Raw genomic sequence first — 12,229 nt, 5'->3', positions numbered from 1 at the left:
CCCTGTGCGTCAGCCCAGTTGTTTCACCGCCGTACCTGGCCGAAATAACGATGGACGGAATCAGACGCATATAGTGTTCGTAAATATCGCAATTTATGCTCGAAACCACTTCGTGGTTTGCCAAGTGGCTCAATACTATTATTTTATTCGCTGTGTGCTACAAGAAAGAAATTTATATCGCAAAATCGAAAGGGGCATGAAACAGCATTACAATCGCGTGCACGTTGAAACCGAAACCGACCAAATTGAAGCAACCTAATGGCGGCAAGTGTGCCAACGCCCTCTGCCCGCCGGTCAGGCAACTAATGAAATGAAAACGAGCGATTCGGAGGAGGAATAATGGCAGATCACGTGACTCGACGTCACCGGAAGTGACGTCACAAATATAACGTCACGTGACAAAAAAATTTTGTTTTGCTTGTTTTGTTTTTTGTGACGTCACGGTTTTTAGCGAGGAAACTTTTTGTTATTTTTACTTTGTTGACGTATTATTTTTTTTTTCTTGCTTTTTGCAACCGGGTGACCGCGTTTTCTGCGCTACAGACTGCGTTTTTCTGACTCCTTTGTTTGATATCGTGTCGTATCGTCGTATTTATGTAGTTATTAGGAACGGCAAGCCTACGTTGTTGCGTCCTTTACCTGAATATCGTGACCGAATCGAGTGTCGTCGATTTGAATCGTGTCTTGCGAACCATCGTCGAACAAAAGGTGAGTGATTTACGTTTTCCTGTGATGTGATTTCGATGTGTTCGGTCCACGCGTCCGAGCTGCTTCTTCGTTTCAAATACATTTGGCGCCGCTGCCTATTGTTTGAGCCTGTGCTCACGATTAAAACACGCATCGCAGAAAGCTGAAAGCCCGCCAAAAGAGCTCTAAAAACCGCATACTTCCGACCCCAGACCTGCCGGCAGACTTCCGAGATAAGCCTGATTAAATAAAAACGTTTGATCCGACGGAATAATGTGTTTAATATTACATCCCATGTCAACAAGGAACTGCGCTGTCTGTCTTCGCCCCTACAGGTTTTATTCTTCCGGGTTTTTCAAATCTTTACCAACCCGCGTCCGATCGTAATACCCCGATCACAACAAATAGTTGGTCGTGCTCCGATGGCTCCTAACATCAGCCGGCAAGGAAGTTACGTTGTTCGCTTCTATATTTTGACCCAAGTAACCCCATATTCTCAAACTATGTCATTCTATCACCACCTCCAGTTGCACATTCTGGCGCACTTGCAGCTTCGTGCACCCTTGCGAGGTTTCCTGCTATCGTACCCTGGATATCATGGATTTCTCGCCGTACGCGAGTGCTCACGGAGGCGTGCTATACACTCTGTATCATAAGTTGTGTGCAGCAAAGGCGCAGGCCCGAGTACATGACAATAAAAAGCGCCTTTTTTGCACGAGTACCCGCGCAAAAAGAACATTCTGCAGAGCTGCGCCCTCGCACCCGTGCGTTCGCTGCACACAACTTATGAGACAGTATAATAACCGAGCCGTTTTTGTTTCTTTTGCACATTACTGTGAAAGAAGTGTCATTGCTGTTTTCTTCTCAAAGAAAACTCGGAGACGTTAGACAAAAGCAAACAGATAGGAGACTGCACATTCACACGTTTTTCCCCCTTGTGCTACAGGTCATGGCTGGTCGCGGTTCATCAGCGTTTGTTTTGAAACTGATGGGTGCCACAAGGCATGAAAGAGGCGACTTGCAGCAGCAAGACACCGCAAGCCTTCGCAGCAACTGGCTAGCCAGTGCTGCTCTGTTCTGAACTGTACTGCGTGTCATGTGGAGGGTTTGTGCAAGCTCTCTGGGCGGCGACGCTAGCCACGGTGTGGGCATTCTATGCAGCTTTCTTTTAGGGATATATGTGGCTCGCAGGCCATGTCGTGCCAGCGAAATATCTGCCACCCGAGTGACAGCAGTGCTAGTGGCAAGGCTGCGCTGACAGTAATCAACACTGCACTGTGTTTTCATTCTATAACTAGTGACAAGGAACCAAATACTCCCGAGAGAGTCTCGGTTGTGCTTTGATGAACTCCAGCTCGCTTATGAACAGGTGGATGGCACAGATGGCTTTTCCTGATGGACTTGGTGTCCGTGTTAACAATGCAACCAGACTTTCTTTCAGTTTGTGAAGTTTTTTCGTTGCGGGTGACTAGCATTGCAGTAGAAAAAGATGCAAAATAGTATAATGCTTGCATTCGTTACCTAAGTTAATGGCAAGAACAACTGACCTACATTTCCGCCGACTGCATTTCTCTGAGGAATCGCCTGGACTAAAAAGCTCGCTACACTATGTCGTTCCCTCTTAGCCTGTACAACTCTGCGTCTTCCCTCGATTGTCTTATGTGGCTGCTTCTGTGTCTGCCTAGGCACTCGGTTGAAATGGGAAAAGCTGTCTGCGTTGCACATAACCGCCATAAGAGCCAGCGTGGGCGTAGCTGGGGTAGCCCCCGCTATGGCTTCTCCAGCTCGACACAAGTAACATTCCTACCGCTGTCGTGTTAGCAGAAAACGGACCTGCTTAAAACGTACAGTGCACGTAGTACACAATGGAGAGGTTGCTCGCCAATCATTTTCTTGGAAGTGTGAGTTGAGCCCCTTTGAGGCAGTTTGCTTCCGCACCGTGCACTATAATCCGCCCGAGAAAACAAGATGAATAACCAGTAGGATTTCTTTGTTCCAAGGCTTCTTGACGCAGAAAAAGACTAGGGAACCAGTATTGTTGCTTTTTACTACCCCGTGCGAGACTCAAACCCGACATGCAAGGAAGTGGAAAGGCCTCTTCCTTTCTGCTTTCTTGTGCCTTGGGTTTTAGCTGTGCTCACAATTCACAGCTCGCCTGCATGCCTACTCTTTTGTTCACTGTGTTACTGAAGTTTTCTGTCGTTGCTGTCCCAGATTGGCTTCGTGGATGCACAGAAATACTCAAGGCGCTTGACGTCTGTGGCTCATTTTTTTTTTCCGGTACCACGGCATGAAGGAGCTGGCCTCCCTCCCTTCCGTCAGCTGCAATATACTACAAGCACTGGGCTACAGCTGCAGCTAGCCCATGGGTATCGTTCTGCGTCCTGTACTGCATCTAGTTCGAAAGGCCATGTGAAAGGCAGGTGTGGTCTTTATGGGCTCTGTCAGTATGTGCATTTTCTGCAGCTTTTTCGGGGCAACTTCATATTAAGATTCAATACGGACTCGAGTGAGAGGGGGGCATTCTGAGAAAGCCAGCCTCTTTGTTAAATCATTGGGACTGCTATTATATCTATAGAGTTTATTTACACCTTACGTTATGTACTTTTTCATTTATTTTTATTTTACTAGTTACTTATACTTCAATCTGACACGACAGCCACCAAAAATATTGACATATTGGCCTTTTTTTTTCTGTCAGTTTGTTTGAAGAGCCAATGTTGGGGGCGGTCATTCATGTTATATTTCCCACACGCACGTCCAGCCTATGTTTACGTAAAGCCCAATTGCCCCTTAGCAACAAAAATAATTTATGCGACAGACTACACGGCAGCATTGTGGACGAAAACAGGCCAGATTATATCTGCCATGTTTAAAAACTACATTCGGCGACAGGTTATGAATTCAGTGGCAAGAATGCACACCGCCTGCCAATCGCTGCCGTCAGTTGTCCTGACGTCATGTCTGCTAAGAAACTAGAATATATTTTTTTTAAATGGCAGGTTTTCGTTGCTGACGCCACGTAGCATGTCGGCACTCTAAGCACTTCTTCTGCTCTTGGCCTTTCCGGTTTTACCTTGCGAAGTCATGACGGTGTCTGCTTTTGTTTGCAGTATTTCCCGTGTGTCGACGTGAGAAGGCAGCGGTTGTATCGCCAAGGAAGTAGCAATCAATCTGCGCGCATTTGTTCCAGCGGCACAGCATTTACAAACCGGACTTTGCCCTTCAGCGAGGGGAAAGTCTACCGACTCGCCCTACAGTTGGTGAGCATTGTGCAGCCGTGAGCGCGTAACTTGTCCGAATGCTTTCGTCTGTATACAGTGACAAAATGACTCGCTGAAATGCGAAGTACCATACAGTACCATGCCGTACATCAAACCATCGATCACTTGCTGCAGCAACTTTGCGTTTTAAGTCGTAATAATAAACTGTATTTTAAGGCTAAAATCATTATTTCAAACTGCTCAATTATTCGGAATTCTGCACGATCCCCATCGGGTCTGCAATATCGGTCGGTGGCTGTATAACCTTTAAACACAATGGTTACACACCACAGGTACCGGGGACCATGACATCAATGAGCTGGCTTTCACCTTGTCCAAGGCAGCAGCGGAACACTACGGGCGGGACCCTGGATCACTGCACCGTGGATGCCGTTCTGTACCCTGCACGGCACTGCGTGTGGCTTAAGTGGCCAAGCAGAGGGTCATTGCATGACTTTTATGAGGCGCCGCTAGCCATTGTAAGTATATTTTGGACACTCATGTCTGGTGATGTACTTTTGTGCTCTACCACAGAGCACATTTGGTGGCGGTTCAGTCTTGCCAATTACACCATTTTGAAACGGAACACATTTAGTGGTGGCTCGGTTTAGGTTTCCTGGATCGGTGATCTTGCAACAGTGCCTAGACTTGGCGTAAACCTTTTTGTACTTTATTGTCAAGGCTAGTGTAATTTCTGCAATGCCGTTGAAGCCACTTCTGCACGCAAACAAGATAAAAGACGAAGCTACATGCTCGTGCACAGTGTATGACTACATGTATGCATGGGCACTCGTGCCCATGCGTACCCACTCGCAACATGGAGCAAGTTTGTTTCGGCCGACACTCCTCGCGTTCATTTCGGCGTCGCCACTCCACACGTCCATGCACTCGCTGCACCTTGAGAATCAAGTGTGCACCAGAATGCACTCCCGTCATGCATCACTCAGGAGGGGAACAAGAGCAGACGACTGGAGTTTTTCCGCCATAAGGAACGAGAACCGAAAAAAAGGGGATTGTCTGCTAAGAAACTGCGTCCCACGGGCAACAAAATCGGACGCGAGCTGGGCTATTTATTCTGTGAAGCAAGCAATCGACAACCTGTGCTTCATTTTCAAGTTTTCTTTCAGTTTGTTGCCACACAGACTTTTTTATTTTATTTATTTATTTATCAATACTGCCGGCCCAATATAGGGCCAAGGCAGGAGTGGGGTGATACAGTGTCATACCTGCAAATTATAAACACAACAGTTCTAAACAAAAAGCAATCTTAGCACTGAAAAATATCTACGACTTAATCGAAAGAAGAAAATCAATCAATATTAACAGTAATACAGTAACCAAATGTATTGCTAGTAATAACAGTAACAGTACAGCAGTAATAACTAATAAAAAACAAAGACAGTAAAAATAATGTCATAACAGCAATAAATGCAATCTTAGCACTGAAAAATAATATCTACGGCTCTTCCGAAAGAAGAAAGTGAATCAATATCGATAACATCACCGGGAAGGCTGTTCCAAAAATCAATTGTATGCACAGAAAAAGATTGTTTATGGCTATTTATTCGAGCTTTAATAGGGGCTACGGTCTGTGAGTGATGCAAGCGATCCGAGTAAAAACTTTTTGTTTTTAAGTAAATCACGCTATCAATTTTTATACTATTCTTGAAAATCTGAAAGAACAGCTTTAAACATTGGCTCTCTCTTCTGTTTGACAGCGGGCTTATATTGGCTCTCCTTTTAAATTCGGTCACAGACATAGTTTGTCTGAAATCTGAAGAAAACTATATGCACAGCTAGCAATTGAATATCTTCGAGTTCTCTGACCGGAGAGCTCTGCCATGGGCTCCACACTCCAGACACATATTCTAACGCAGGTCTAATAATTGTCTTATAAGCAAGAATTTCAACGGAAGGGGGAGATTTACCCAGCGTTTTCCTCAGCTACCACAATTTGTTAGTTGCCCGCTTCTTAACATACCGTACATGCCTTTTCCACCCAAGGTCACAAGACAAAATCACTCCCAAATATTTGTAACTGTCTACTTCAGTCAGTCCTATGCCAGCAACCTCATAGCTAAAATTTTAGATAGTTCTTTTTTTTTGTAATATGCATGTACTGAGTTTTGTTAATATTAATCTTCATGTTATTTTCATGACACCAAGACGCAACGTTAGCCAATGCGTCACTCACTTTTATCTGGTCTGTAAAGTTTATATTCATCTCGTCTCGTCTCGTGACATGAAGTCGCTCGTCTTCGGGTCTGTGCTGACGTCGTTGTCGCCGATTGCCAGTCAAGGGTTTTAGTGATGTCGGAATCATAGACTTAGGGTTGAATGACTTGGCTTAATATGCAGGTGTTATACACAAAAATTACAGCATAGTTAGAGTTCGCTAGTTCTCAAAACTCGATGGCCTCTGCCGTTTAACTCTCTAAGTGACACGCCTGCACTTTATCCACTCGATTTTTCCGCATCGCTCTTGATGGGCCTTTTATCTCAACTCCTGCTGCATCGCTCTCGATGTGTCTCCTCTCAAGTCTCTCAGTCAACTCCCCCTTCTCAACTCTCCCACTCCCAACATAGCTACCCTCGTCTCTCTCTTTCACTCTCTCCCTCTAACATGCATTCTCGTCTCTGTGGTAGGGCTACAGATATCCCGACAAGCAAAGTAATAAATGAGTTCAGTTGGCGCTATCCAAAACAAAACGGCCCTCCACCGCTGACTCTGTAAACATTCCAATCTTAGACCCCTACAAGCGCATTTACAAGTCCTTAATATACCTCTCATGTTTACAATAGCCGATTTCCCGTACAACCTCGAAAGGTCGACAACATGGGATGGGACATGCCATCATTGGCATAATGCGGCACAATGTGCGTCAAGGACAGCTAAAATAATACAAAGTACCTTTGTAGGCAAAGAAGTTATATGCGGAGTTCTATATAAACAGGTGTAAGGTTATAATGTTCACGTTGATGCCTCCACTTGGGGCCCATCGACCCCGGGAGGGGGCATGCAAGGTGTAGTAAAGATGCTCGAACCCCCGATGAAGGCAAAAGGTACAAAATTACACAACACGCCCCTTTAACCGAAATGATAACATATAAAAACAAGATTTGCGAGCCTCTGCTCACGAAATGCCCATTGTTTTCATTGCACAGTGCAACTCCTCCTGTAATACTGCTCTATAAAACTAAGCATCCGAAACAGACACGCACAAGTGAAATGCTCTAAATACATTAAACTTTTTTCTTTTATTTTTTCACATTCTCAACGTTCAGGTTTGTAAAAATAAAAGAAAAATCTTTGCGACTACATGTTCAGTGGAGAAGCGGATCGCAAGCCTTGGCAGGGCACTACATTCTGATCATAGTGCTCATAGATACGCGACAAGGCGTCCGCATTCGAATGCAAGCAACCCTGTTTGTAGTCTATCTTAATCTGGTAGGCCTGCAGCAACAGGCTCCAACTTTGTAGACGGTCATTGTCCTGCCTGCTATTGTTTAGCCACCGGAGCGCGTTGTGGTCCGACTGGACTGTGACATTTTGTTCATCAACATACACATGAAAATGTTTCATGGCCCACACAATTGCCAGACACTTCTCAATTGTTGCATACTTCTTCTCAAGAAGAAGTAGCTTACGGCTGGCGTACGCAACGGGGTGCTTGACACCCTCGCTAGTTTGAGCTAGAATGGCCCCGATCGCCCTGTTGCTAGAGTCTGCTTGGAGTATATAGGGTCGACTCGGGTCTGGGCTCCACAGCACTGGACTGCTGCGTATTCTCTCCTTCAGTGCGCCGAATGCGCTCTCGCATGACGGCGTCCACACTACTTGCTTAGGTTCAGCCTTGTGTGGGAGGTCGGTCAGCGGTGCGGCCAGCTCCGCGAAGTTTTCAATGAAATTCCGGTAGAAGTTAACTAGTTCCAAGAAGGAACGGACTTCTGTCTTCGTGTAGGGCCTCTCGATCGCCTGGATGGCCTCAATCTTATCATGGTCAGGTTGTGCTTGCCAATTCCCAATCACGTGCCCCAGGTAGTGCACTTCCCGCCTCCCAAACTGGCACTTGTTTATTTTTTAGAGCCAGGCCTTCCTGATGCAACTTCTTTAGGATGGTGCACAAATGAAGCAGGTGTTGCTGAACACCTGCCACATGTTGCTGAACACCGCTATGTCATCTAAGTATGCCCGAGCAAAGTTTTGGTGCTCTTTCAGGAGGTCGTCCACCAACCTTTGGAATGTCGCCAGTGCTCCTTTCAGTTCGAACGGCATCACCGTAAATTCGTACAAGCCGGTGTCCGTACGGAATGCTATCTTAAAAAAAGCCTCCTCTGATAAACCGATTTGCCAGTAGCCTTGGGACATGTCAAGGGTGCCGATTATTTTGGCTCTCCCCACAGTCTCAATCATCTCAGGGAGTGAAGGCATGGGGTAGGCATCATCCTGTCTTGTCACGTTCAGCCTCCTGAAGTCGACACAGATCCTCATGCTGTTGTCTTTCTTCTTCACGCATATTATCGGGGATGCCCACGGACTTGTCCATGTTCGTATGATGCCCCATTTCCAGCATTTCCTTCAGTTGTTCCTCTACCCCCGCCTTGATACTGTACAGAACTCTGTACGCTTTCGACGCAATCGGGTCGGCGCTCTTTGGGATCTCGTGGTTCTACCTGGCCTATCGTCGAAGATATCACCGTAGGACCGAACCAACTCGTCCAGTTCTTGAACCTCGTGAGCCTGAACTTCAGCATCCACATTCAGCCCTCCGCTTGACCCGTTCTCTCGGGTCCGTACATCAAAACACGCCATTTCGTCACCGATTTCGTCGGGTGCTTCCATTACAAAGGACATCCCCCGGGTAACGTTTTCGGTACGTTCAACACACTTCAGCACATTCACATGGTACCTCTCCTCCTTCTTGCGCTTGCCTCCGACATTGATTAAAGGGACCATGAAATGACCTTTTTACTTTTTCCCAGATAACTTTTACATTAAACCGTCAATGTTCACTGAATGCCGAACAGGCATCCGTTTTCGTTTCGGTTTATTAACTTCTACACAAAAAATTAATGAAATATTGACTTTTTCTTTCTCTCCCACTGACCGCAAAACAAGCCGTGACGTACGCTGTTTCCGGAACCGGAAGTTCTCTCGGCAGTAGGAGAATGGGAGCGTTAGCGGCGACGAGTTGGGGTACGCCGGTAGGTTTTACAGCGCTGATGTAACCGACGTATTTTCTGAATCGGCGCCTCTCATCGCCGCATCGCAGCTGAGTGAAATTCAATTAGATATGTTGCGCTACAGCGACAGCATGGGACTAGTCCCATACGCCGGTATGCCTTTTGGGAAGTGCAGCGAGTCTTCCGATGAAGACTCCAGAAGTCAACCCAACTGTCACTGTTGGTAAAAGGCGGCCAGTGTCAGTCGTTTGCAAAGCAACGTAGATGGAAACAAATTGCCGCGGTGTTTTTCGCGGCCTCGGAGGTGCAGGAGTGAGCTGACGTTAAAAAAGATACATTTGAACTACGAGTGTCAGCAAGAGCCACGTAAATACCTGTTCACACTCTGAGCGGACGCGCGCGTTTGATGGAAGTGCTGTATTCGCGCTGTGATGCGACACTCGGCAAAGAAAGGTTATAGCTCGACAGTGACGTGCAGTCTGTCAGAATAAAAATGGCACACCAATAACAACATATCGTAACATACCGTGTACGTAACATATGGTGTTACGAAGGTAATCCATACGGCGTTTATTTCAGCTCTATATCACACAAAACAAGAAGACAGAATCGGCGAGAGTCCCTTTTCGACGAGTATTCGTCAACACTGCCTCGGAAAACAATGGGAAGAGATTGACCTCACCTCTTAATCTAAAATTGAGGTCAGCGATCAAACTATAATACGGGAAGGGTCCACAAGGGTAGCGCGGGCATATTCCATTCAGCACGCCAGACGGTCTTGCAACGAAGCAACGCTGCGCCGAGTCGGAGTGCCTGCTAGGCCTATTTTTTGAGCAGCTCGCTTCGTCGGAGTCGCTTTTCTCGGGTGTTTGTGGATCCAGCGTTCCTGTTCGTCGTGGTCTGTTTTAAGTACTTTTTTTCTTGCTGCTTGAAGTCTGCACGCGCGAGAAGAACACGTAGAAAAATAAACGTTCAGTCAGTCATAGTTTTGAGAGGAAGGAAATCCAAGGAAATAAACGTTCGTCGGTCGTTGCGGTCGTCGCGACCCAAGCTGCCCTACTGCGCACGCGCAGTAGTTGATTCGTTTACCACACGATAGATAGCGCTTGGCTCTCAGCATTATCAAATTTGCCAATTTTCGCCACACATCTCTAATTATGCTACAAAATGTGGATCTGAATATTATTTAACAAAACTTTTAGGAAACATTCGCCGGCTATTTATTGTTTACGATCGCGGTGCTGGTGAGGTAGGCTCTTACCCAATAGGCGACGTGGATTCGACTGACGTGCTCCGTTTCCGCGGATGCATCGTAGTGAAAGAAGGCGCAAAAGAGTCCAGTTTTCTTTTAAAAGTTCTATAGCAAATAATTTTTTTGGCTCCCTATTTTTGTGTTTTTGTGTTTCTTTTCACACCTTTTACGGCTTGCGGTGGATGAAATTCGATTTTAAAATCATTTCAAGGTCCCTTTAACAGACGGTCTCCGAATAAAATTCAAGCAGACGCTGCTGAGCACGACCGCTTTTATTTGATACGGGTATTGAAGAAGTCTTGACAAGATCATTAGAGGAAAACCGAGTGACTTGCGAGAGCCACTGGTTTCCCTCCCCTGAGAAGGTGTAAGCTGTAGACATTCCGGCCAGAGTCGTCTGGCTTCGAGTCTGCTCGTTCTGTATCATGTCGGGGAGAGTACACCACCCTTCTGGCCTACTCTCACACTTCCCTGCACATTTCCCGTTTTCAAGGGACCAGCCAGATCACACGGGACGGTCCCTCCTCCAAGTGGACGTCGCCCGGAGTCCTGAAGTGGACTCTAGGCGACGGGTAGGGTGCAAAGAGATCCTATGAATGCTATGCAATTTAGAACACCTTTGGGAAGTGCCAAAGAAAGTATTTTTTTGTGGATGTGGTGCTGTCTGTTGGATTTTTCGCTAGCCAGTGTTAAACTCCCAGAACCCTGTGCCGAAAAACTGAGGGAGAGGAGGAGACGAGAGTGCGGGGACGTCAGAACGCAGAGCTCTGATTGGAACGATTAGTGGGTAGACCTAAAGCTAGCTGCCTTTATCTGTTCTGCACATGCGGAACGACGGTGTCTGGCTTTTGCTTTTTGCATTCGAATGCGTTCGACGAGTGCAGTGGAGACAAAGATAGCTTCTGTCTCTGCTGCACTCGTCGAACACATTTGAAGATGGAACGCCGGCATCCAGCGTTTTGTTCTCTCATTCGAACACGTTAGAACGCGGAACGCTGGTGTCCAGCGTATGGCTTTCACATTCAAACGCCTTCGACGAGTGCAGTGGATACAAAGGCAGCTAGGTCTACCCTCTAATCATTCCAACCAGAGCTCTGTATTCTGACGTCCCCACATGCTCTCGTCTCCTCCTCTCCCTCAGTTTCTTGGTGTATACTCGAGTGCTCTGCATCATGTGCGGATTTTTTTTTGTGGGGGGGGAGTCACGTCCCCCCCCCTTGAGGTTAACTTCTTAATGAAAAATCGACATACTCCAGCTTTTCCTAGGAAGAAATTATTAGTTTTTGGTTATTAGGTCAACAAAACAGACCTGGGCAACATTTTGCCCGTGATATCATCTTGCAAACCGCCCCCCCTCCCACCGACCCCCACTCCAACCAGCCTGACAAATTCGCCCCTGCTGTTCATTGCCTTGCATGTTTGGGTCAGATATTGTTGCTGTTGACCTGATGGACTCCCTTGTTCTCTTCATTCCTCATAGGTTTCAAACCGTCCTGAATCACGGACCGAGCCTTGCAAGACCTCACTCTTATGCCCTCTCCTTTCTGGTAGATCGGGTCTTGCCATCTTCCCCTCTCGTGGCTCCCTGTCTTAAATAAATAGTTTGTTTTTCTGATGACGGTGTATCCCTCTTGCTTCACTTCACAAAAGGAGTGTGGTAAATCCATGCCACAGATCACTGTGAAACATGTGAGAAGGTAATTATTGCAAAGATGAAGCCCCGAAAAGTTTGATGGAAAGAAGATAGATATCCCTGTTTAATTTTTCTTGCCACCTTAACATGCTATGTCCGAAGTGTTTCAGCCTTTCGTAGCATTGGCTTTTGACCATTCACATTTTAAAG

General features: G+C 46.4%; 1 long non-coding RNA gene across 1 annotated transcript; it reads left to right on the top strand.

Moving 5' to 3' along the window:
- Positions 1–500: 500 nt before the first annotated feature.
- On the top strand, positions 501–12,001 carry LOC115326072. Its single transcript, XR_005797930.1, has 5 exons — positions 501–708; positions 1,634–1,829; positions 2,984–3,950; positions 4,244–4,429; positions 11,867–12,001. It is a non-coding gene; the product is annotated as an uncharacterized LOC115326072 (long non-coding RNA).
- Positions 12,002–12,229: the final 228 nt, after the last annotated feature.

The sequence above is a fragment of the Ixodes scapularis genome, unplaced genomic scaffold (assembly GCF_016920785.2).
Source record: "Ixodes scapularis isolate PalLabHiFi unplaced genomic scaffold, ASM1692078v2 PGA_scaffold4__175_contigs__length_147842914, whole genome shotgun sequence".
NCBI lineage: Eukaryota > Metazoa > Arthropoda > Arachnida > Ixodida > Ixodidae > Ixodes > Ixodes scapularis.
This window is presented reverse-complemented; position numbering and strand designations above follow the sequence as displayed.